The sequence below is a fragment of the Leucoraja erinacea genome, chromosome 13 (assembly GCF_028641065.1).
Source record: "Leucoraja erinacea ecotype New England chromosome 13, Leri_hhj_1, whole genome shotgun sequence".
In the NCBI taxonomy this organism is placed as follows: domain Eukaryota; kingdom Metazoa; phylum Chordata; class Chondrichthyes; order Rajiformes; family Rajidae; genus Leucoraja; species Leucoraja erinaceus.
In genome coordinates, this window is record NC_073389.1 from 23141108 (window position 1) to 23168059 (window position 26952).

Below are 26952 nucleotides of genomic sequence, written 5' to 3' on the forward strand. Positions count from 1 at the left end.
ACTCTTGGAATGAACTCGTACCGTGGGGGAGGGCCATTAGCCTGTTTCCATGCTAACAAGTTAGTTGTTTAGCCCATTGACTGTGAACAGGACACACAATTAGTCAGTTCTTTTAAATCAGTTTCATCTCTTTTAATTGTCATTTGTTCAATTTATGCTGCAGAGAAAGGAAAAACCTTGAATTCTTTCTAGGATGCAATTTACATTTTTATTGATCTTGTGACATTCTCTTCATTGTTTATGCCTTCGATGCAAGAGGTTTTCACATGTTCTTCATCAGTAATAGTTCTCTTTAATTGCAATTTTTTGGTTTACACGCTTCAAGGCCAAACTGTATGTCACATCTTTCCCATTGAATGTCCTGTTATAATCGATTACGTTGCTTATTTCCAAGGTATATCATCTTAATTCTTCAAGAATGCAGCTTGATATTTTTTTAACAATTTGCTGCAGACCATGTCAACTTATGTTGGGCCGTTACAATACTGTGTGGATAGGATCTGTGCCTTTTTACCACAGGTAGAATTTAAACTTTGCAGCCACCTTTATCAGATTTGTGTTGTTCAGAGAATTATAGGTGAAATGAGTGTTTGTCAAAGTGTCAAAGGGGGTCATACTGTGCCAAAAAGGTCCTTCGGCCCAACTCGTCCGTGCTGGTAAAAGCGCAATTTGCCATAGAAATGTAGTCAGTAAATGTATTCATTGGCTATGGCTTCTCCTTCATTGTCGATCATTGTGTACAGTCCAATTTGTCTTCAAAGGACTCTTCACCGCCCACCCCTCCCACTAGCAGAATCCAGTGCTTTATGGTCAATTCCATCTGATTGGTTCCCCCACAGGGGCGCTGCTGGTAGAGCAGCTGCCTCACAGCACCAGAGACCCGGGTTCCATCGTGACCTCAGGCGCTGTCTGTGCGGCATTTTCACGTTCTCCCTGTGGCGACATGGGTTTGCTCCAGGTGCTCCGGTTTCCTCCCACATCCCAAAGGCATGTCTGTAGGGAGTGGGTGTGGAAGTGGGATATCATCGTGAGTAGGGAGTGGATTTGAAACTGGGATATCATAGAATTACTGCGAATGTGTGAGTGATAGTCGGAGTGAACTTGGTGGGTCGAAGGCCCTGTTTACCGTGTTGTATCTCTAAACTAAACTAAACACAGATACCAGAACCCCTGGTGAGGGAACTGTAGCCAAATGGCTTTCTAATGACAGCAAATTACTGCAATTGGTCACAGAAAGTTAGTGAATAAATGTAGTAAATGGCTTCAATTTTTTCTTAATTGCTGATCATATTGTAGTCATTTCATAGTTCAATTCATTGGATTTAATGTAGAATTAAAAGCTGAAACCATTGTGCGAATGTTTTGCGCTTTTCAGTGATATGGGAAATACATTGTGTGGTGCAGTGGTAGAGTTGCTGCATTACAGCACCTGAGACCCGGGTTCGATCCTGACTGAAGATGCTGTCTGTACGGAGTTTGTTCGTTCTCCCTGTGACTGTTTTTCGTTTTCTCCGAGTGCTCAGGTTTTCTCCCATACGAAAAAGACGTACAGGTTTGTAAGTTAATTGGTTCAGTAAAATTTGTGAATTTTTCTTCATGTGTAGGATTGCGCTAGTGTATGGGGTGATCACTGGTCGGTGCGGACTTGGTGGGCCAAACGGCCTGTTTCCACACTGTATCTTTAAAATCTAAATACAATATTATGTCGTAATGTTAATAACAGAGCCATTTATTTCAAATTAGTCACTGCCTAATGGAGAAGAGAATGAAATGATGTGCCTGCAGACAGACCCTAAAGCTTACAATGAAGGTTTGGCAAACAGTATATTCAACGCTCCTCCCATTTGCTCCAAATCCAAGGCATAGTTATGGGCACGCGCATGGTCCCGAGCTATGCCTGCCTCTTTGTAGGGTACGTCGAACAATCCCTGTTCGAGGCGTACTGTGGCCCTATCCCTGAACTCTACCTCCTCTACAGTGACAACTACATTGGGGCTACCTCCTGCACCCATGCAGAACTCACTGACTTCATCCATTTCACCACTAATTTCCACCCAGCACTCAAATTCACCTGGACTATTTCCGACATCTCCCAACAGACTACTGACCAACATCTACCACAAACCCACTGACTCCCATGGCTATCTTGACCACACTTCTTCACACGCTGCTTCCTGTAAGGACTACTCCCTACTCTCAATTCCTCCATCTACGCCGCAACTGCACCCAGAATGAGGTGTTCCATACCAGGGCATCAGAAAAGTCCTCATTCTTTAGGGAAGGAGGGGGGGGTGTCCCTCTTCTATTATAGATGAGGCTCTCACCAGGGTTTCCTCTATATTCCGTAGCTCCGCTCTTACTCCCCATCCCCCCACTCGTAACAAAGACAGGGTCCCCTTTGTCCTCACCTTCCACCCCATCAGCCATTGCATACAACATATAATCCTCCAACATTTTTGCCACCTCCAACGGGATCCCACCACTGGTCACATCTTCCCTTCTCTTCCCCTTTCTGCTTTCTGCATAGAGACTGTTCCCTCCGTAACTCTCTGGTCAATTTGACCCTTCCGACCCAAACCACCCCCTCCCCGTGTACTTTCCCTTGCAACTGCAGGAAATGCTACACTTGTCACTTTACCTCCCCTCTCGACTCCATCCAAGGACCCAATCAGTCTCTCAAGGTGAGGCAGATATTCACCTGCACCTCCTCCAACCTCATCTACTGCATCCACTGTTCCAGGTGTCAACTACATTGGCGAGACCAAGCGCAGGCTTCAATTCCCCCTCCCATTCCCAATCTGACCTTTCTGTCCTGGGCCTCCTCCATTGCCAGAGTGAAGCACAGCACAAATTGGAGGAACAGCACCTCATATTTCGCTTAGGTAGTTTACACCCCAGCGGTATGAACATTGACTTCTCTAATTTTAGATAACCCTTGCTTTCTCCCTCCTTCCCCTCCCCCTTCCCAGCTCTCCCACAAAGCCTACCCTCCGCCTCGTCCTTTCTTTTTCCCCCCCCCCCCCCAACATCAGTCTGATGAAGGGTCTCGACCCGAAATGTCGCCTATTCCTTCGCTCCATAGAAGCTGCCTCACCCGCTGAGTTTCTCCTGCATTTTTATGTCTACCTTCAAGGCTTTTAAGTTTGTTACCCTCTGCACATGTTGGAATCAGCAATTTTCTATTTCTTATTTTGTTGCTTAACTACATGGAAATGATATCAATATCAATGGAATGAGCAAGAACCTTTATACTCAGACTTGGCAGGGAGTCTAGTTGAATTCTAAAGGTGACGACAACATATACTTTGATATGTTAAAATCTTGCTGGGAGAGATAACAGGTTGTGGCCCAGGTTGCGTATAATTGAACGATCATGGGGCATATTTCCATAACCAGGTTTCACAACCACATCATAACCATGATGATAATAGGCACTCAGACTATAGGAGGTCACTGTTGTGGAACATTGAGTGGCTTGATGCTCCAATGAGTAGTGCTTGCATTTTAGTTTGGTGTAAAAAACTTCAAAATAGGTACTGCCATGCATGAATGGGAAGGCATATTGAGGCTGTCCAGCAAGCTGAAAAGGAACAAGCAGGGAAAGATGTAAATTTCAACATTTGATTTTAAAAGTTCTGAAGTGACATTAAAATAAATAGCAGCTAGAATTATTCATTCCAACTGAGCTTCAGTGGGGAACAACTGTGCAACGTGTTAAATACAATGACTGGATCGCCCCTGTCTTAAATCTATTTTAAGGCAAGGGCAATCTGCTTACAAATCGAAAGGTGAAAGATTACAAAGGTGAAAGAAGGGGAGGCACAGTGGCGCAGCGGTAGAGCTGCTGGCCTACAGCACCAGAGACCTGAGTTCGATCCTGACAACAGGTGCGTCTGTACAACGTTTGTACATTCTCCCTGTGATCGCATAGGTTTTCTCCGGCTATTCCGGTTTCCTTCCACAATCCAAAGACATACAAGTTAGTACATTCATTGGCTTCTGTAAATTGTTGTAATCAATTGTCATAGTTTGATTGATGGTTCAATGGTGCTTTTATTGTCACTTGTGCAAAGTGCAAATGCACTATGAAATTCTTTCCTTACAAAGTCCAGTAGATACAGTGTGGAAACAGGCCCTCCAGCCCACTGAGTCACGCCAGCTACTGATCACCCATTCACTCTAGCTCTATGTTATCCCACGTTTGCATCCACCCCCAAAACACTGAGTGCAATTTACAGAGGCCAATTAACCTACAAACCTGCATGTCTGTGGGATATGGGAGGAAACCAGAGTGCCCAGAGGAAACCCATGCGGTCACAGGGAGAACGAGCAAGCAAACTCCACACAGACAGCATCCCAGGTCAGGATCGAACCCGGGCCTCTGATGTTTTGAGGCAGCAGCTCTACCAGCTGCACTACTGTGCCATTCGGGGAAGCTTTACTTTTCTAACCTAATATGGCTGAATTTCAGCACCGAACACTTGTGATCAGCTATGGTCTCCGGGCCTGAAGAGCAATCCTTCTTGATCTCTGTAATGTGGTTGCTGAGTGGGGTTCTTCATTGAATTGTTAGATGCTTGCTGTGCAGCACCTTTAGTTTGTCTCACAAAAACTATTACATTTTCTGTTCAGAACTTGTGAGAAAAGATGCAACTGATAGTAGAAATGAGATATAAAAATGGAATGCCTTCTGGAGGAAGCTTTGTGCTCAGAGAATGCAGTTTCAGAAGTGACAGCTAAAATGGCATCCGGCTGACCCTTACATTTAATTCATTGCATCTTCTCCCAAAGTGACGCTGTAAATGGAATATTTATACATGTGTTTGTGATTCAATATACAAAAGCAAACTTTCTTCTCAAAATTGTATTCACAATTAATCCAGTTGTAAAAAAAAAGATTTAGCCGTGATACTTTACATTTTCATTGGAACATATCCTGATTGAAAAACGTCTAAAATCAATTTAAAGTTTTTATTTAGTTTAGTTTATTGTCACATGTACTGAGGTACAGTGAAAAGGTTTTGTTGCGTGCTAGCCAGTCAGCAGAAAGACAATGCATGAGAACAATTGATGCACAATGTACAGATACATGATAAAGGGAATAATGTTTAGAGCAAGATAAGGGCAGCACAGTGGTGCAGCGGTAGAGTTGCTGCCTTACAGCAAATGCAGTGCCAGAGACCCGGGTTCGATCCCGACTATCGGTGCTGTCTGTATGGAGTTTGTACGTTCTCCCCATGACCTGCGTGGGTTTTCTCCGAGATCTTCGGTTTCCTCCCACACTCCAAAGATGTACAGGTTTGTAGGTTAATTGGCTTGGTAAATGTAAAAAAATTGTCCCGAATGGGTGTAGGATAGTGTTAATATGCGGAGATCGCTGGTCTGCGCGGACCCGGTGGACCGAAGGGCCTGTTTCCGTCCCCTTATCTCCAAACTAAACTAAACTAAATAAAGTCCAGTAAAGCCTGATAAAAGATAGTCCGAGGGTCTCCAGTGTGAGGTAGATAGTAGCTCAGGACTGCTCTCTGGTTGTTGGTAGGATTGTTCATGGTTCAGTTCTCTGATTAGGAGTTCTCCTTAAACGTTGCGTGAATAAGATATAGTCAGAGCTGGTTGTCTCAGCAGCTTAGTGTATAAAGATCAGTCAGCCTGAAAAATTGTCTCAGCCTGAAACATCACCTATCCACGTTCTCCAGAGTTGCTACGTGGCCTGTTGAGTTACTCCAGCACATTGTGTCCTTTTATGTATTAACCAGCATCTGCAGTTATTTATTTCTACATTCTGTATAAAGATAAAATTAGCTACTTCAAACCATGTATACATCCATAAATTGACAAGGAAAGAAAAACTACAATTTGTGCATGAGTAATGATTTCACAAGCCTCTTTGATAGTGTAAAATTGTTCAAGGTTAACCTTGACTATAAAAAGGATTCTTTCAAAAGCTGTTATGAGTCTTGGAAAATGATGTACATTGTGCAAACAAAATATGAAGTGCTGGAGAAACTCAGCAGATCAGGCTGCATCTGCAGAGGAAATGGACAGATTATAGTTTCTGGCCATCTGTCCATTCCCTCCACAAATGCTGCCTGACCCTCTGAATTCATTCAGTACTTTGTTTCTTTGCTCAAGTTTCCAGCATCTCGTGTTCCATGTGTTTACATTTTAAAAATTGGTTTGGCTGGATCATGCATGAATTTAAGCATTATCAAGTATGTGCAATTTTAGAACCCATTAACATGGGTTAAACTAATCACAAATTATTCATTAAACTATGTAAATTACACAACCTCATTTCACATGAAATGATGTTGGCCTGAGTTACTTTTAATTGATCAAAATGTTGCTTAATGATGAATGATATTATTAGTCAACCTTAAAATCTGCCACTACTATGCTTTTGCCTGCTTTAATTGGATTTAAAACGCCTGCTACAGAACAAATACAGGATAATAGTTCACTTTAAACATTCCAACTCTGCATAGACCGGTGGCACAGTGGCGCAGCTGGTAGAACCACTGTATCACAGTGCCAGAGACCCGGGTTCGATCCTGGTCTCGGGTGCTGTGTGTGTGTGGAGTTTACACATTTTCCCTGTGACCGCGTGGGTTCAGTGGGTTCGCTGTGACCGCCAGGTACTCTGGTTTCCTCACACATACCATAGACGTGCAGGTATGTAGGTCCATTTGCCTCTGTATCTTGCCCCTAGTGTGCAGGGAGTGAACATATAACTAGTCTGAACGAGTGATCGATGGACGGCGTGGACTCAGTGGGCTGAGCGGTCTATGTCCATGTTGTATCTATAAACTAAACAAAACTAATGTGACAGAAGCATTAAGAACATTCCCTTCAGCCACACCGAACAACAGAATATTGTGAGATCTCTCACCTTTGAAAAATAACAATTAACTTATTCAGTGCCAAAATCAAAATTGTCATATTGACTCAGGAAGTTATAAAAGAAAGACTAATGTGTTGGGAAAGCCAATGGAACTTAATATCACCTGAACTTTTGTAACAAGCAAACAAGGTTTCAATTCAACATCAAATCAAAAGGAAATCTCAATCAAGTTAATCCAACTTCTAAAGACAAAGACTTTCTCCACATTGACACTTGGACTAATAATCCGTTTCATCTATAGGTCAGAGTAACTACTTATGTTTTTAATTCTTTTTTTTACATTTTCATATTACTTGGAATGCTTTGAGCTATTTTGTGGTGACATTCTAAATTGCCTGGGGTAGTATTATTATTATTAATGAATTGATTTTTAAATATGGTAGAAGTGTTGGACAAAAGGGGTGAGATTTAATAAGTTATTCCTCTCACTCCTTTTCAAGCTTGTACAGACACAGAGTTGGACATTGGAAATTTGCTTTTTGTTCTTTTCTTTGCTTGTAATGTCCAATTGTTTGATAATTTCGATTTTGTTACGATTAATGTCTTTAATGTTTTTACTTGTTCGGAATAAATAAATAAATAAATAAATAAATAAATAAATAATATAATTGGTGGATAGATAAATAAATAAATAAATAAATAAATAAATTCGACAAGCCAATAAACAAAACAAAGAAAATCAAGATTTTTCACATCTCATCCATTCCATCGAGTCATGCAGTGTGGAAACAGGTCCTTTGGCCCAACTTGCCCACACCAACCAACATGGCCCATCTCTGCTAGTTCCACCAATCTGCGTTTGGCCCTCTAAGCCTGTCTTATCCATGTACTTGTCTAATGTTTCTTAAACGTTGTGATAGTACCTGCCTCAACCACCTCCTCTGGCAGCTCGTTCCAGAAAACAGCACCTGTTGCGTGAAACGTTACCCCTCCAGTTCCTATTAAATCTTTCCCCCCACACCTTAAACCTATGTCCTCTGGTTCTTGATTCCCCTACTTGGGGAAACAGACTCTGTACGTCTCACCGATCTATTCCTCTCATGCATTTGTACACCTCTGTGAGACCACCCCGCATCCTCCTGCGCTCCAAGGAATAGAGTCTGAGCCTACTCAGCCTCTTCCTACAGCTCAGCCCCTTGAGTCCTGGCAACACCCTTGTAAATCTTCTCTGCACCTTCACCCTGAAGATTAGTTGATATACTTGCAGAGCTGTCCAGTATCATTGAGGGTTAATGCATAGCAAGCAAGCTGACTACTTCTAATGATCCTTAATAACCCGGTGTAAAAGCCTAAAAGCCATGTCAAATGATTCATTTTCTACCTTCACTTCGTGGTTCCACATATGAGCATGAAAGTTGCTGCCACCCCTCATCCCCAGCACCAATCCGATAAGATTGAGAGGCCACAAAGAGGTGATAGGCATGAATCAATATGCTACCTAGCATAGTCATAGAGTGATACAGCATGGAAACAGGCCTTCAGCTCATCTTGCCCACACCTGCCATCATGTTCCAGCTGCATGCGTCCCATCCGCCTGCGTTTGGTCCATATCCCTCCATATCAGTCCTATGTCTATCTGTTTCTTAAATGTTGGGATATTTCCAGCCTCTACTACCTCCTCTGGCAGCTTGTTCCATACACCCACCACCCTCTGTGTGAAATGGATAACATAGATTACATTAAGCTGCAATGCCATCCAAATAAAATGTTAGAATATATAACTTCTTACTTGTAGCTCAGTAAATCATTTAATTTCATTAACCATGATATTTACATAGTTAACAATAATGGGCATTTGTCAGATTACCTTTGAAAACAGTCTGTTTTATGCAAGCCGATATTTATCGCAACTCACTTTGAATTCAGTTGACGGATTGCTTTTTTTCAGACTCACCAATCACTTTTACATTCCTACAAAATCTAGTAACTTCCATGTTCTCCAAGTGGACGTTGAAGAATTTTAAAAAGTACAAAAAATATTAATTGGGTGACTTATTGATTTGGACACGTGGCAAGTTGTAACATTGCACACAAGCCTTTTTGGACATTGTAATTGGAAGGTTATTTATGGCCTGCAAAACTGATGAGGAGATTGAAAGATGGAGGAAGCCAAGGAGAATTAGAAATTTGTAAAGTCAAATGGAATTGTTCCCTCAATCTTTTGAGTATTTAAGCCCTATTCGTCCACCTTGGTCATGTATAAACACAAGTACTTTGCTGTACATTTGTTATAGAAAACAGTGGACAATGATGTTGAGGCAAATGTACTAAATGTCAATTACATTAGGAGATAAGTTTTGTTTAGAAAATAAAGCAAACCTAATAGGGTAGTAGTGGAGCATTATTACTATGCGTGACATTTCACCATGTTTATGCACAAAGACCAAAATATGATTTATTATAACGGGACAATTTTCTTGCACTATCTGCCCCACTGTCACAGGCAAATGTAGTGGCTGACAGTTGCATTTTATTTTCATTTACTATGAAATGGAAGGTAACCCCTGCATTCCATTCCATCCCTTCTTTCCTCCCACACTCGTCGTCTTACTACCACTGTTCGCATCCTTGTATCCCTGTCATTAGCCCATCTTCTCCAGCCAACAGTGGGCCATTATGGTCTCCTGAGGTCACCTGTTGCCAGCTCTGTTTTGTTCTGGCCTTTTCTCGCCTCCAGTTCCCCCCACCCCCCTCCCCCCTCCTTCATCTTTCAGACTGAAGAAGGATTCCGACCTGAAACATCACATATTCTTTTTCTCCAAAAATGCTGCCTGACCCGCTGAGTTACTTCGGCATTTTGTGGCTACCTTCTGTATAAACCAGCATATGCAGTTCCTTTCTACACAGGATTTTTTGGTTGCCCAGTGATGAGCCAAAGGAATTTTCAATAAGCGAGTTTGGTATCTCGATAAACACAAGGAATCATGGGATTTGTCAAAGATCATTCGGGATAAACCAAAACAAACACAGCGCTGTATAAATTGTGTATAAATTGTTAACTATTCTACCAAGGAATTAATCTAGAATTTTGTCAACTCAATAGCTTCCTTTTTTGTTCTGCTGTTCACACACTACTTACACAGTCCCAGTTCTAGTTCAGTTTCTCAACTAGTCCCCCCCCCACACACACACACACAAACACATCACATTCTCCTTGTTTCCTTCAATCCAGGAAGGTTGTTTAGATAGGAATTTAAGGACTGTCTCAAATTGGTTGACCACACAACTTGTAATTCGTGTAAATCAATATTGAATTTGAATGGCTGTGACTCAGGCTAATGCCCGGGATTTGATAATTGACAGGTTCGTTCCATGCATTCTTGCGTTTTCATGGCTGGTGCTGTATTGAGTCAATTGTTTAAGTAGATACAATTGTGGATTTGTGCAGCCTGCAGTACGCTGTGGCCTAATGTTGACATATTTGACGGATACATTTATTTATAAATCTCGTTGAAATGAATACACAGGTCCGCACACACACAGTAGCTCAGCTGGCTAGAATGTTTATCCCGTATGACCCATGACCTGAGCATGCGCAGTTGTAATACCGAACTCGCTTATTAAGCTTGAAATGGGTGGTTTGCATTTCCTCCTAAAGTAGGCTTGAGGGCACTTAACTGTGCCAATCAACGGTTCTATGTTGGAAATAGAATTCCATGTGCCATTCATTTCATTCATTGGTTATAATAGAATAACAAGCAGTCCCTAAAGGGAATTTGGCATAAATTGGCACTCAATTCATTCTATATATTAGTGTAGGATTAGAAATAGAAAGAGGTACGTGATAAACCAGAGGAAAATGATTAGCCTTACATAGAGGCCAGTGTACAGAGGCCTTTATATTGGCGGCACAGGGGCAGTAGAGTTGCTGCCTTACAGCGCCAGAGACTTGGGTTTGAGCCTGAGTATGGGCGCTGTCTGTATGGAGTTTGTACATTCTCCCTGTGATGGTGAAGATTTTCTTTGGGTCCTCTGGTTTCTTTCGACACTCCAAAGACGTGCAAGATTGTAGGTTAATTGGCTTTGGTAACAATTCTAAAATTGTCCCGAATGTGTAGGATAGTATTAGTGTACGGGGAGATCTCTGGTCGGCGCAGACTCGCTGGGCCAAAGAGCCTGTTTCCGCGTTGTATCTCTAAAAGTCTAAAATGCTAATTTTACACTTTTAATCAAAAAGTACTAGACTATTCGGCCAAATCTCAGATGCCGTTGTAGTGAATCAAGAGATGAATCATACAAACATTGTACTAAGAAAACCAGCCTGCATTTCTGGAAAAAGAACCAAATAAAAATTTCAGATTGATTCCTGAACCTGGACTTTGTTTAACTTTTGCCACGTGCAAGAGAATTGATATAAAAAAGGCAGATTATATTAAAGAAAATATAGAGGAATGGAGAAGAGATTAAAAACATGGTGGCGGTAAATATACTTGTAAAATTGATGATGCTATTTAAGCGCCTCTTGACTTGTCAATCTATAAAAATGTTTTGGACGTAGGCATGGGAAAAGTATTGAAATTTGATATAACAGCAAAAAGGGGCATGGCTAACTAGAGGGACAAATACTACAGATGTCAGGAAGACAGACTGGGTGACATACATTTCAATACAGGAGATTTATGAGATGCTTCTACAAAAGCTGTTAAAGAAACTAAAGCTTAAATGTCAAGGATGACATGAAGACCCACAATAGAAAGCTGGAATTTAGGCCATTTGGAAAAATGGGCTGAAAGATGGCAGATGGAGTTTAATGCTGATAAATGTGAGGTGCTACACCTTGGCAGGACAAATCAAAATAGGACGTACATGGTAAATGGTAGGGAATTGAAGAATACAGTTGAACAGAGGGATCTGGGTATAACCGTGCATAGTTCCTTGAAGGTGGAATCTCATATAGATAAGGTGGTAAAGAAAGCTTTTGGTATGCTAGCCTTTATAAATCAGAGCATTGTATAGAAGCTGGGATGTAATGTTAAAATTGTACAAGGCATTGGTGAGACCAAATCTGGAGTATGGTGTACAATTTTGGTTGCCCAATTATAGGAAGGATGTCAACAAAATAGAGAGAGTACAGAGGAGATTTACTAGAATATTGCCTGGGTTTCAACAACTAAGTTACAGAGATAGGTTGAATAAGTTAGGACTTTATTCTCTGGAGCGCAGAAGGTTAAGGGGGGGCCTGATAGAGGTCTTTAAAATGATGAGAGGGATAGACAGAGTTGATGTGGACAAGCTTTTCCCTTTGAGAATAGGGAAGATTCAAACAAGAGGACATGACTTCAGAATTAAGGGACAGAAGTTTAGGGGTAATATGAGGGGGAAACTTCTTTACTCAGAGAGTGGTAGCGGTGTGGAATGAGCTTCCAGTGGAAGTGGTGGAGGCAGGTTCATTGGTATCATTTTAAAAATAAATTGGATAGGCATATGGATGAGAAGGGAATGGAGGGTTATGGTATGAGTGCAGGCAGGTGGGACTAAGGGGAAAAAAAAAATTGTTCGGCACGGACTTGTAGGGCCGAGATGGCCTGTTTCCGTGCTATAATTGTTATATGGTTATATGGATGCCACGTTGCACGGATGTTTAAAAGTGGAGCATAAAGGACTAAAAAAACCTAGTGTTGAATTTGCCCTTCCTGCTCCAGGGCAGGACATTAGTATTTGGACGATAATTGGGATTTTAGATGCATTTCTGAGCAAGCCACTGTCAGAAGCACATTGGGAAAAATATACAACAAAGATTCACAGAACTGTGCATGAAATTAAATATGTAAAGCAGGAGTTTACATACGTGTTGGATCGAAGACTCAATTTCAAGAGAGTATAAAATGGCTGAGCATAGTTGTTGTTCTATACATCTCATAGTCATGGAGGGTCATGAAGTCACGCAGCATAGAAACAGGCCCATCAGCCCAACTTGCCCACATCAACCATCATGCCCCATCTATACTACTCCCACCTGTTTGCTTTTGGCCTATAAACCTATCCTATCCATGTATCCATCCAAATGCTTCTTAAATGTTGCGATAGTGCCTGTCTCAACCACCTCCTTCCGCAGCTTGTCCCATACACCCACCACCCTTTGTGTAAAAAAGTCACCCCTCAGGTTTCCATAAAATCTTTCCCCCCCTCACCTTAAATCGATGCACTTTGGTTCTTGATTATTCTCAAACTTAAGCCTCATGGTGGCAATGGTTGCAAAAAAAGAGAAAAGGGTAAAATATCTCAGTTTAATGCTAAGTATATTGTGGAAAGACACAAAAAGCTGGAGTAACCCAATCTGAAATGGCATCTATCCTTGTTCTCCAGGAATGCTGCCTGACCCACTGAGTTACTCCAGCATTTTGTGTCTTTCTTTGGTAAACCAGCATCTGCATTTCCTTGTTTCGCCAAGTATATAATGCTTTGAATTCAGAGAAATGCCTAATTCCTGGCCAGTATTGTGTAATAGTTCTCCAGCTCTGAGGAAACCGGTCTTTTGACTTAATATGAGGATAAATTGATTTCCTCAATCACATAGTTTGAGCTGTGGGTAAAAGTACTCCAGTTTTGATATTGAATTATTTTATGATGTAAACTCATGCCCAGCAGGAGCCAAATTGACTAACCAAATTGATTTTATTCAGCATGTTTCTAAGATATAGAGAAAGGAAATGTGTCAAGTAATCAGAGAAGATTCATTCAAACCTCTCTCCAACCTTATACCTTTGGTATAGCATTCTTTATTCTATTTAAAAAATTTTTATACAATCATTTTCATTTCTAAAAATCAGTTACTTTCGGCAGAGCTGGTTATAATACAGTATTATTATAGGATACCTGGAACACATGCCTGTCAAGGGACATAATGTGTACCGTCAAAGTGATTTAGTATCAATTTATCTTAACATTGATAGGGAGGAAATAATCAAGAGCGTATGTCTGAATTACTAAAGCAAGTTCCCAATGGGTGAGGCCCTCATGGTGGATTCTCTCCGGGGTTGAATAATACTCTGTCTTCTTACTATGTCCTCTTCTTGCGTATGGCGTGCACCGCCTAAAGTTGTAGGGCTACTTGTTCTATTTGATCTTATTTGATTGTGCACGCTGGGTTTATTGCATTCGTGGAAGCAGGGCGGACCATGCGAAGGTTGCAATCTTCCACCCTAATGTTACTCTGTTAAATCAAACAACTCAGCCTGATGCTTCACTGAATTTACTGTGCAAAGACAACTTCTGAAACCGAACTAATTTCACACGATGTCCCATTTAGCCCCGCCACGGACTTCTTTAATATTTCCCATATCAAATTGTTTGAAAATTAGGGAACACTATCGGTAAACTCTACTTCGTCCTGCGTATGGCGTGCACAGCCCAAAGTTGTAAGACAACTTGTTCTGTTTGGTCTTCCATTTGTGCATGCCAGGATGATTGCATTCGTCGAAACAGGGTGGACCACTTGAAGGTTGCAATCTCCCACCCCAGTGATAAACTAATTAACCAAGAAAATGGGTTTCCTCAGGGTGCTCCAGTTTCATCCCACATCCCAAAGACATATGGATTTGTAAGTTAATTGCCCTCTGTAAAATTGCCTCTAATCAGTAAGTAATGGATGAGAAACTGGGATAACATAGAACCAGTGTGAACATGTAATCGATGGTCGGCGTGGACTGAGTGGGCCGAAGGACCTGTCTCAATGCTGTATCTCTGAACTAAACTAGACTCATTGTGTCGCATATTTGGATACCTGTGTGGTTGTGTTGCTTATATACAGATATTATTTGGAGACTAAAACATTCTGTACACTAGGGAGCACATTATTTAACCCTAGATATGATTTTCTGCTTTTAAACTGTTCTCCACACGTATAAACTGAGTGACATTGTGTTTAGGAATCAAGAACACTGATTTACTAATCAATGAACTATTCACTTGGAAAATGAGGAATCATTTAAAGTTGTATGTTTTGACAATGTGCTGATAGAAATTTCAGCTTTTCCACATTTAATTAATGTTTCAATTTGAAATCGGCCAATACTTATAGACACGGCAGTGGAAATGATATTACATGTATCAACCATATTTCTTTGAATGCTGTTTGGGGGGGGGGGGGGCGAGATAGCAGCCCGCAAAGTCGGCTATGGAAACGGATCTGCCGGGCTGGGGTTCCAGAGCCCTGGATGCATCAGTGCTACCTCCTGCACCCATGCAGAACTCATGGACTTCATCAACTTCACCATCTATTTTCATCATGCACTCAAATTGACTTGGCCCATTTCCGACTCCTTTCTTGATCTCACAGTCTCCATCACAGGAAATAGACTGTTGACTGACGTCTATTACACTGACTCCCACAACTATCTTGACTACCCTTCTTCCCACCCTGCTTCCTGCGAAGACTGTATCTATCCCCTTCTCCTTCATAGATGAGACCCTCACTCGTGTTTCCTCGGTACCCCGCAGCTCCGCCCTTGCTCCCCCTCCCCCTAGTCGCCACAGAGACAGTCCTCCTAGTCCTTACCTTTCACCCCATCAGCCGTTACATACAACACATAATTCCCCGACATTTCCGCCACCTCCAACGGGATTCCACCACTAGCGGCATTTTCCCATCTCCACCCCTTTCCGCCTTCCGCAGAGACCATTCCTTCCACAACTCCCTGGTTAACTCGCGGAACACCTTCGTTCAGCCCACCTAAATCAATCTGATCTCCCGGTTGCTGGACACTTTAATTCTCATTCCCATTCCTACACAGACCTTTCTGTCCTGGGTCTCCTCCGTTGTCAGAGTGAGGTTAAACGCAAATTAGAGGAACAGCATCTCATATTTCGCTTGGGCAGCCCAGTGGTATGAATATTGATTTCTCTCACTTCAGGTAGCCCCAGCATTCCCCCTCTCTCGATCCCTTCCCCACCCAAGTCACAGCAGCTTCTCCTTTTCACCCTACAAACAGCTTACAATGGCTTTTTTGCATATCTGTCATTCATTGTTCTTTATCTCTCCACATCACCGTCTATATCTCTCGTTTCCCTTATCCGTAACCAGTTTGAAGAAGGGTCTCGACCCGAAACATCACCCATTCCTTCTCTCCAGAAATGCTGCCTGTCAGGAGTTACTCCAGCTTTTTGTGTCTATCTTCGGTTTAAACCAGCACCTGCAGTTCCTTCTAACACATACAGATATAGTCTTTCACTGACTGGTTAGCACGCAACAAAAGCTTTTCACTCTACCGTGGCAATAAACTAAGCTAAACTAAGTATTGATACTTTTAAATTTCCCATTTAACATCCATCATATACCAATAACCTTTAGTTTTGGTCTTTCTCAAAGGAGAGGGGCTATTTAATTAAGCCATTCATAATTTTACAGCCTTTTCAGTTGACCCTTCAACATTGGCATGCCAAGTTAAGAGACCCGACCTTTCTTGATGAACCCAACCTCACAATCTTGGTGCCATTCAGTACCTCTAATACCTTATTATAATATAGTGACCAAACTGCACACAGACGTTCAATCACACTTGAAAATTCCATACAAATTCAGTTTAACTTTGCTATTTTTCAATTTTGTCCCTCCAGAAATAATCTATGAACTCATTCTTTTTACCGTGATCTCATTGATCTGCACCTCACCTTGTCCTTTTTGTACTCCCCAATCCATTTTACCCGTATCCAACAGACGTTTATTTTCCAAGTGATATGCGGCCTCATTTTCTTCATATGAAAACGTAATGGATAACATGTAATTTTGCTGAAACTAATTTGGCAACAATAGAGGCTTTTGGCAATTTATTGATCTCTTCTTGGAACTAGGGAGAGTAAGTTGGGAGCAGTCATTATTGGTAATTCGATAGACAATAGGTGCAGGAGTAGGCTATTCAGCCCTTCGAGCCAGCACCGCTATTCAGCCCTTCGATCATGGCTGATCATCCACATTCAGTACCCTGTTCCTGCCTTCTCCCCATATCTTTTGACTCCACTATCTTTAAGAGCTCTATCTAACCCTCTCATGAAAGCATCCAGAGAATCGGCCTTCACTGCCTTGTGAGGCAGAGAATTCCACAGATTCACAACTCTCTGGGTGAAAAAGTTTTTCCTCATCTCCGTTCTAAATGGCTTACCCCTTATTCTTAAACTGTGGCCCCTGGCTCTGTACTCCCCATCTGACATGTGGGAGCCATTGAATCAAAGTTCCAGTAATGAGGATTAACATGGGTGGCAAGGCATGGGAACCTTGGATGATGAGAGAGGTTGTAAATGTAGTCCAATAGATAAAGGAATGTAAGGTTCTAAAGAAAACCATGTAAGGTTTAGGAAAATAAAGTCAGGACTTTTGATGAATATAAAGAAAGCAGGAAAATAGGAGGGCCATAAGGGGTCATGAAATGTAATTTACGTCGGATTAAAGAGAATCCCCTGGCTTATAATATCTACATTAAAAAGAAGAGGGAAACTAGGGCGAGGGTAGAACCACTCAAGGATAAAGGAGGGAATTAAGGTTTGTCAGTATATGGACATGAGGATACTTCTATATTTTCATGCATCAATTGGCTGATCTTTCAATTATATATTTGCTTCTTTGAATACTCTGAATCATCTGGCCTCCATATTGCTATGGATTAGTGAACTCCAGAAATTCATTAAATTCTACAGGAAGAAATTTCTTCGCATTTTGGATGAGAATGATGGTTCCACCTCCCATATTTTGAAACTATGTCCCCTTATTTGAGACTCCCACTATTGAGAACATCTAAAGGTCTAATCGGTCATAGACATGCAATACTGGAGTAACACAGCAGGTCAGGCAGCATCTCTGTTGAAAAGGAATATGTGACGTTTCAGGTTGGAACCCTTCAAATCTGTCATGCCCTCCTTGCATCTTAAACGTAATATTCTTCGAAAGCCAGAAAAGGCAGATCCAAATTATTTAGCCTTACGTGGTAGGACAATTCCCACATCACATACATTCACGCAGTGAATCTCTTCTGGCTGCTACCAATGTCTGTGCCTAGTTCCCTCCGACCAGCAATCTCCATACACCAACACTATCCTAAACACTAAGGACAATTTACAATGTTACCGAAGCCAATTAACCTACAAACCTGTACATCATTGGAGTGTGGGGGGGAAACCGGAACACCCGGAGAAAACCTGCGCTGTCACAGGGCACAATCTGAACCCGAAGTCTAAAGTGCAAGTCTAAACCACTAAAGTTAACAAGCAGACACAGCAAGTAGTTAGGAAGACAAATAACATATTGGCTTTTATTGCAAGGGAATGTAGATAGGACAGGTTTGGAGGGATATGGGCCAAACGCAGGCACGGGTCTAGTGTAGCTGGGACATGTTGCCCGGTGTGGGCATGTTGGGCCAAAGGACACTGTAAGGCAGCGACTCTACCACTGCACCACTGAGCCGCCCCTAAAGATGTGGTTCATGCACAAAAATGCCAAGATCCCTCTGTAGTTTACTCATTCAAAATCTCTCTACATTTGGTGTTAACCTGACTTTAGATGCCTCCTACGTAATATCTCCTCCTAAGGTGTGCTTTTCCACCTTAAACTACATTTTCCAAGTTTTCATCCATTCATTCTATTTATTTTTATTCTGCTGCAAAGTACAATTATTCTCATTTCAGTATCCCCTCCCACCCATTTTCATAGCATTGGCAAAGTTGAATACTTGATGTTCTGCACCATCAGCCAAGTCATTAATCTATATGGTAATTCCTTACCATCCTTTGTTAGCCACAGTCTTTTACCCAGATTAGGGGGGTCGGGAACCAGAGGACATAGGTTTAAGGTGAGGCAGAAGATTTAATGGGTATTTGAGGAATTTTACTTGTTTTTTGAAGGGTGGTGGGCGCATGGAACAAGCTGACGGAGGAGATAGTTGCAGGTACTATCACAATGTTTAAATAACATTTAGACAGGTACATGTTTAGGGTAGGTTTAGAGGGATATGGGCAAAACGCAGGCAGGTGGGACTAGCGTATAACTATGACTATGACAGATGGTTTCTCTTTCTCATTGGAACCTTCTTTCTATTTACATTTTTGCTGATCATTACAAAATAGCCGTTCAATTATTCACAACTGCTCATCCACTGGACTTTTCTTTAGTCTATTTTTTTGTTTCAGTCCGACTTTAGACACCTTTTGTCCACACTTTTACATTTGACCTAATCTAAATTGTGGATGTTTGTTTTGAAGCTTTTGGTCACAAGTTTAGTTTAGAGATACAACATGAAAACAAGCACTTACGCCCACCGGGACAGCACCAACCAGCAAACGCCCGTACACTAGTCCTATCCTACACACTAGGAACATTTTACAGAAGCCAATTCACCTACAGACCTGCATGTCTTTGGAATGTGAAAGGAAACCGGTGCACCCAGAGGAAACCCACGCAGTCACAGGGAGAGCGTACAAACTCTGTATGGACAATACCCACAGTCAGGATTGAACCCAGGTCTCTGGCACTGTAAGGCAGTAACTCCACCGCTTTGCCACTGTGCCTCATGGGCTACAGTGTCACTGGCCACTACACCCTCGGGTATTCTTAACTCCAGGATCCCATATTAATCCTACATTGTTACACATGAATAAATCTAAAATAACCTGTTCCCAGTCAGGTTCTATAATTTTAAAAATTCACACAATGCTGGAGTAACTCAGCATCTCTGGAGAACATGGATAAATTACATTTCAGGTCAGAAGAATGTCCTGACCCAAAACGTAAAAGTCTGAGAGGCTGCGTGACCTGCTAAATTATTCCAACACTTTGTGTCTTTTTTGTCAACTGGCATCTGCAGTTCCTTGTTTCTCCAGGTTCTATAATATATTGCTCGAAGAAGCAATCCCTGACACAGTCCACAAATCCTTCCTACGCAATCCCCTTGCTAGTTTGATTAGTCCAAGCAATATGCAGATTAAAATCAAGAATGATCATTGCAATTCCCTTCTTGCATACATTTCATGTTGAGCTATGGTTATTTTCTGCTCAAAAGCAGGAGTGAACATAGCAAAAATTATACACCAGTCATCGTAGGAGAAAAATAATTCTAAGCTTGCGAAATGTAAAGATATGACAGAAAATTGAAGGCAAGGAAAAGGATATATATGGTGCAGCTGTAGCTGAGAAGAGTGTAAGAAGAGATAATATAAAGAGAATACAAAATGCTGGAGTAACTCAGTGGGTCAGGCAGTAACTCTGGAGTACATGGATGGGTGAAACTTGGCTTTAGGACCCCTCTTCAGATTGATTGTAAAGGGGGGGGGGAGAAGGCCCAACCTGAAAAGTCACCTATCCATGTTCTCCAGATATGCTGCCTGACTAGGTGAGTTACTCCAGTACTTTGTGTCTTTTTTGGTAAAGCAGCATCTGCAGTTCCTTGTGCCTACCAAATATAAAGAAATCAAGAATGAAGTCAATAAAGAATTGGAAGGTTAAAGAGGCACTTCAAATTGAATGAAGGAACATAAAGCTAAATAGTAAAACATGTGAAGGGATAGCCAAGATAAAATGGCATGTGACAATGAGCAGTTGATAAAACTATTAAACAGTTTTATTGCAATGGTATTTACCAGGATGATGTACATCTGGGCTTAATGCGCCTCAATTACAAAAAAAAGAACAGACAATAAATAATTTAATCAAGCTTCGTATAAAATCATTGGAATCCATGGAAGGCAAAATATTTAAAAAAAAGATAAACAACTGGAGCATTAATACATTTGCAAGGAATCAGACACAGTAGGAGTTATTGAAATTTGCCCAGAGAAATAACATGACTATGAATTAAACATTGCAGTGTTTGACACATTTAGAAAAGGTAGAATTGCAAAACAGAGAGTTAAAGTAACATGAATTTATTAAATAACTAAACGGTAGCAGAGAAATGTAAAGGTTTATTCATTAAAACCATAAGATAGGAGCAGAATGAGGCCATTCGGCCCATTGAGTCTGCTCCGCCATTCAATCATGGCTGATCTATCTTTCCCTCTCAACCTCATTCTCCGGCCTGCTCCCCATAATCTTTGACGCTCTTACTAATCAAGAAATCTCCGCTTTAAAAATACCCACAAACGGCCTCCACAGCCATATTCTTATCGTATTCTTAACTTATTCCTTTTCCCCAGAGATGCTGCCTGATTCTCTTAGTGTGTAAATGCAGAATGTCATAATTTGTGCTGAAATTTGTTTACAAACAGTACTTTCTGTTTTGAGCAAAAGAAGACATAAGAATAATAATATTTTCTTCTGGGAGAGATGATCTTTTTTAAATACCTGAAAGTAAGAATTCCCTAATTACATTGAGAAAGGAAAAAACAGTGTGGCATCAAGCTGCCATTTTACTGATTTAACCTAAATTTATATAATCTGCAATGCATTGGTAGAAAAGTAGGTTTCCTATTGTATAATAATTTGCATCTATTATGCTCCCATTTATAGAGAGAATTGTAAATACTACGGCATGGTTTATTTGGGTCATATGGGTATAGAAATGTTCATAGATTAGTGTACAAAATAGCAAATACCTCATTATTAGTGTTTATTTTAACCTAAATATTGGTCAAATGGTATGTATTCACTGCAGTTTCAAATTAATTATTCACATTTCAGTTGTGTTATCAATTTGTAAATTAATATTGAGAATAACTACAGTATCACTGATAACACCATTCACAACTAACTACCCATTCAATGTCTTATTGGCAACATATTTGCAACATTCGATGACATTTCATTTAAAAGAACATTAACAGTTAAGAAACACTTGGTCTGGATTCTACAAAGATATGCTGACAGTTCCGACCCTTCCACCACAATGCATGAAATTGTTTATTTTAATGTAGTGATACAACGCGGAAACAGGCCCTTCAGCCCAACGAGTCCATGCCGATCAGTGATCCCCACGCACTAACACTATCCTACACAATCTAGGGATAGAGAATGGTGGTGACCTGAGGTGGTAATGGAGGCAAATACGATAGTTGCATTTAAGAGGGTTCTAGATGGAAGTGCAGGGAATAAAGGGATATGGATCGTGTACATGCAAATGAGATTGGTTTAACTTGGCATCTTGTTCAGCACAAACATTGTGGGTCGAAGGGCCCGTTCTTGTGCTGTACTGTTCTATGTTCTATGTATCAGCTGAGTGCAGACATCCTGGGTAGCAGATATGTGTGATTTGCCACAGCCGTGAAATTCTGGACCAGCAATAACAATAATCACAAAGAAAAGCTTCTGATTCCTCCTGACTTCCCCACACAACTCGTCAGCCTCACCCAATGCCATGTCATCGCTTGGGAGAGTGGTATATGTAGACTGATATTGAAGGGTAACAATCAGGTGAATTAAAGTACAAAGATCCAGCTCTTTCAACCTACATGTGGGAGAAGACCAGAGCACCCAGAAAAACCTAATACAAAACATATAGAAGCTGCTTAAATGCAACTGTTGTTCCAATAAGGAGTACGATGTTCACAGTACAAATCGTGGAAGGTGCTGTCTTGACCGATATCAACATCTGGTAACACTTCCGTTGAGTTGGCATTCAATGAAATATGTGCATTTCTAATTCAGCCTAATGTTGCAGATCACCAAGTGAATTATTTATTATTCCATCAATTTAGAGATTTTACACTGAAAACTTACCTTGAAGGAAAATGCCACGCTTGAAGACACTGTGGATTAATGCCAGTATCAGAAATTGCTGTCAAAACAATTACTGACAATAATAAATAAGTTAGCGGGAAAACTTCTTTGTGTTGGCAATAATCGGTCTATATTTCTAGAATAATATGATCTCTTCATTTAGACAAACTTCTGTTTGAATATCGGGACAAAGATAAAAACATTTAAATGCTGATTCATTTTGGTGGGTGCTTATCGCACAGTTCCTTGAACAAGATTATGATTTGCAATTTTAGTTGGGAACATCAATTTCTTTTCTTATGTAGCCTTCCATCAAATTTTCAGAGCGTAAGAAAATTGCTGGCAGTCTCCCAAGCGACCTGACTTCGGTAATCTAATTATTAAGTTCTTTCCCTCTGCCAAAGAATGTCAATTGTTCGGGAAAACTACTTCCTTTCAAACCTACAATGTAATTGCAATCATTTTTGTTTGTACGTTCGTGAGAAAAGTAGCTGCAGAATCCTAAACGACAACATCCGTACCTGCTGCATCCCTGGATTTTGTTTTCAAGATTAGATCTTATGATTAGTTTAAAATCCTTTATAAAGAAGGGATATGATATGCTTGCCTTCATTGGTCGGTGCATTGAGCATTAGAGACGGGAAGTCATGTTGCAGCCCTATAAAACTTTGGTTAGGCCACATTGGAGTTTTGTGTGCTCTTCTGGTCGTCCCATTACCAGTAGGTCATGGAAGCTTTGAGAGGATGCAGAAAAGGTTTGCCAGAATGCTGCTTGGATTAGGGGTTATTGCGTGCTAGGAGAGGTGGGAGAGACTTCAATTGTTTTCTCTGAAAAGCCAGAAGTCGAGTGGTGAACTAATAGAAGTGTATAAAATGATGAGAGGCAGAGATAGGGTAGAAGGTCAGAACATTTTTCCGAAAGTGGAAATATTAAATATGAGTGGTCATAGCTTGAAGGTGAGAGGGGCAAAGTTTAAAGGAGCTGTTCGGGTCAAGTTTATTACACCAGAGAGTGGTGGGCAAAGATCTTATAGCGGGCAAGATAGCTGGAACGTGGGCAGCCCAGAGATGGTGGTGGTTTGTGAGGGTTAGATTCATAAATAGTTCATACTTCTTGTCAAGAATAGTGGTGTTTAAGAAGGCTCACAAGCAGTTTCTACAGACACATATATATATACAGGGAAAGAATGGAAGGATATAATCATATAACACACACAATTATATTTCTTCTGATCCAATAATGAACTTTATTTCAGACTAGACACGGGACATTAAAAGAAGAAAATAAATAAGAAACATTGTAAACCTCCCCGCAACTTCCCACACTAGGCCTTATCCCCTCTCCCGCTTGGCCCCACACTCCCTCTCCCGGCCCGGACCCCACACTAAATCTGGCCCCGCTGCGGATCCAATCTTTGGCCGTAGCACAGACATTGTGGGCCAAAGGGCCTGTTCCTATGCTGTACTGTTCAATGCTCTTCACCTTCAGCTGAAAGATGTATGCTTGAATTCACTTAGTTGAGTGGATTAGGGTAGCCTCACCAATACCGAAAAACATTTTGAGCAAGATTATCCCAGTTAACACGCTGTAACGGCACAGGTTAGGGAAGATTTCAAGCTCATGAAGTGTAAACGATACGCATAAAGGGTTATAATCTGAAGATATATTTTGAGGTGGGTTTCAAGGCAGTTTGAGGGAGATTTGCATTGCATTAAAGCTGTCATACTTAATATTACTGGATGCTGTCAGGGAGAGCAAAGTGGAAAATAGCCCACTCTGCAGCCCTGTTATTACTCCTTGACAGGTACTCATTGAGAAAAATAATTTCATTGTCATGCTGGAAATTACTTTAAACATAATAAATATGTTCTAAAAATACTGTTGGAGTAAATTAGAGCTGAAACAATTCTAATCAAAAATACAAACAGAGAAGCTTTAGCTTCATTGCAATTAATTCCTCCACCAGGAGACTGAAATGATTGCTGACAGTAATTTTACTAAAACAATTATGTATAAAATATGATCCCATTTTGCACTCATGCTATCTTTTCCTAAAATAATTAGCATAGACAACTATTTTATCTTCTCTCCCCCACCTCCACCCTAAGGACACATTTGATTCCATACACAATGTTCAAATGATTTTGGCAATGAAAGAATTGGCTAGCGTGATACCAAAAATATTTGATTAAGTCTCAATTATGTAATTTTAGAATAGTTTTGAGTAGGTTACACCGAACATCGATAGGCAGGAACGAGGTACTGATTGTGGATGATCAGCCATGATCATATTGAATGGCGGTGCTGGCTCGAAGGGTCAAATGGCCTACTCCTGCACCTATTGTCTATATCTAGTGACTATAGCTTTGATGTTAGTAATGTAGAACTGTTAACACAATAATATGTTAAGCCAAATTTCTCAAATATATATACTCTTATTAACAATTAGGGTTTCCCACTATGTCACGTTAATGTGGAGATCTGACTATCAATTTCTCTGTCCCATTGACATTGAATCAAACCATGATCCAGAATTCAATGCCATCTACCATTTTTTTTGTTTTCATTCGTAGTCTTTTGCCCAGAGTAGGGGAATCAAGAACCAGAGGACATAGGTTTAAGGTGTGAGGGAAAAGATGTTATAGGAATCTGAGGAGAAACATTTTCACATGGGTATTTAGAATGACCTGCCAAGGAAGGTAGTTGGGGCAGAGACTATACGCGATCTTGAGGTTGCCAAACATTTTAATACCCCTTCCCACACTGACCTTTCTGTCCCAGGCCTCCTCCACTGTCAGAGTGAGGCCAAACACATATTGGAGGGGCGGAACCTCATATTTCACTTGTTCAGCTTTGGTTTCCTCACACACTCCAAAGACTTGCAAGTTTATAGGATAATTGGGTTCTATATATTGTCCCTAGTGTGTAAGGGTAGAAATAGTGTACAGATGATCGTTGGTCAGTGTGGACTCGGTGGGCCAAAAAGCCTGTTTCCACGTTGTGCTCTAAAAAAACTAAATTTAGATCAGGTGATGAAGAAAGAACAGGGATTTACTTCCAAGTAGATGGTGAGAGACTTAGGTTCACAACATATGGATGGTGGAGTTGTCAGTGCATCAGCTGCTCTTGTCCTTCTTGGTGGTGGAAGTTCAAGTTCAAATTCACATTAATTGTCACATGCACCACAGCCATACAAGTTAAAAGAACACAATACACGATAGAGTTTAACTTAAACATCCATCACAGTGGAAACAACATTCCTCACTGTGATGGAAGGCGATAAAGTTCAGTCAATCTTCCTACTTTGTTCACCCGTGGTCGGGGCCTTGAACCCTCCGCAGTCGCCGCTACGGACGGCCCGATGTACGAGCCCTCTTGTCGGGATGATCGAAACTCCGACGTCGGAATGGATCAGAACACTCTTGGAGTTCCCAAATTGGCCACTTCATGTTTTTGGCTTTGCAAGTGCAGTTAGAGTAGGCTAAACGAGTAACTGCAGAGTACTTAGTAAATGATGCACACTGCAGTCATGATGTACCACTGGTGAAAGGTTTAGAGGGATATGGGCCAAATGGGTGCTCTTGGCTCTGCGGCGCACCGAGTCCGTCCCAAACATCAATCACTCCATACACTAGCACTAATCCACACACAGGGGACAATTTACAATTTTTACCAAAGCCAATTAACCTACAAACCTATACATCTTTGGAGTCTGTGATGAAATTGGAGCACCCGGAGAAAACCCATGCAGTCACAGGGAGAACGTACAAACTCCATACAGACAGCACCCGTAGTCAGGATCGAACCCATGTCTCTGGTGCTATAAGGCTGCGACTCTACCATGGTGCCGCCCAGATCTCTGGAATTCTCTGCCCCAGAGGATGGAGGAAGCCAGATCATTACTTGTATTTAAGATGGTGATAGGTAAAATCCTCCAAACAGTTGAGCGATTGAGGATTGTGAAGAACTGACATGGAAGAGAAGATAAGGCCAGCATAGATCAGCCATGATCATACTGAACGGCAGGGCAGGCTCTTAGGGGCTGGTGCCTACTCCAGCTACAACTTTCCTGTGTTCAATATCACATATCCCTCCCCTTTCCCAATAATCTTCTCTTGGAGCCTGCTTGGTATCCTCATCAAGGTTTTGTTAAGACGTCAATGATCCTCAGAATCCTGCTACCCAATCCCAGTCAGTCCAGGCTGGGCTTTATTCCCAATACCTCGAGACCCTGGCAACTACTCTGTTTCCGAGACATGACATGACTGAGAGTGATTCACATTGTTGTATTTAAGATGGAGATAGTTAAAATCCCTCAGAAAGGTTGAGGGGTTGAGAATTGTGGGGAACTGACTCGTAAAACAGTGGTGTATTTGTTCCAGGCATGGGGAGTGTGTGTCATTATCTCTAGTGTTC

General features: G+C 41.2%; 1 protein-coding gene across 1 annotated transcript in view; it reads left to right on the forward strand.

Moving 5' to 3' along the window:
* Positions 1-26952, forward strand: part of epha6 (eph receptor A6) — a 486126-nt gene that overhangs the window by 279781 nt on the left and 179393 nt on the right. The gene's annotated exons all lie outside the window — the stretch shown is intronic.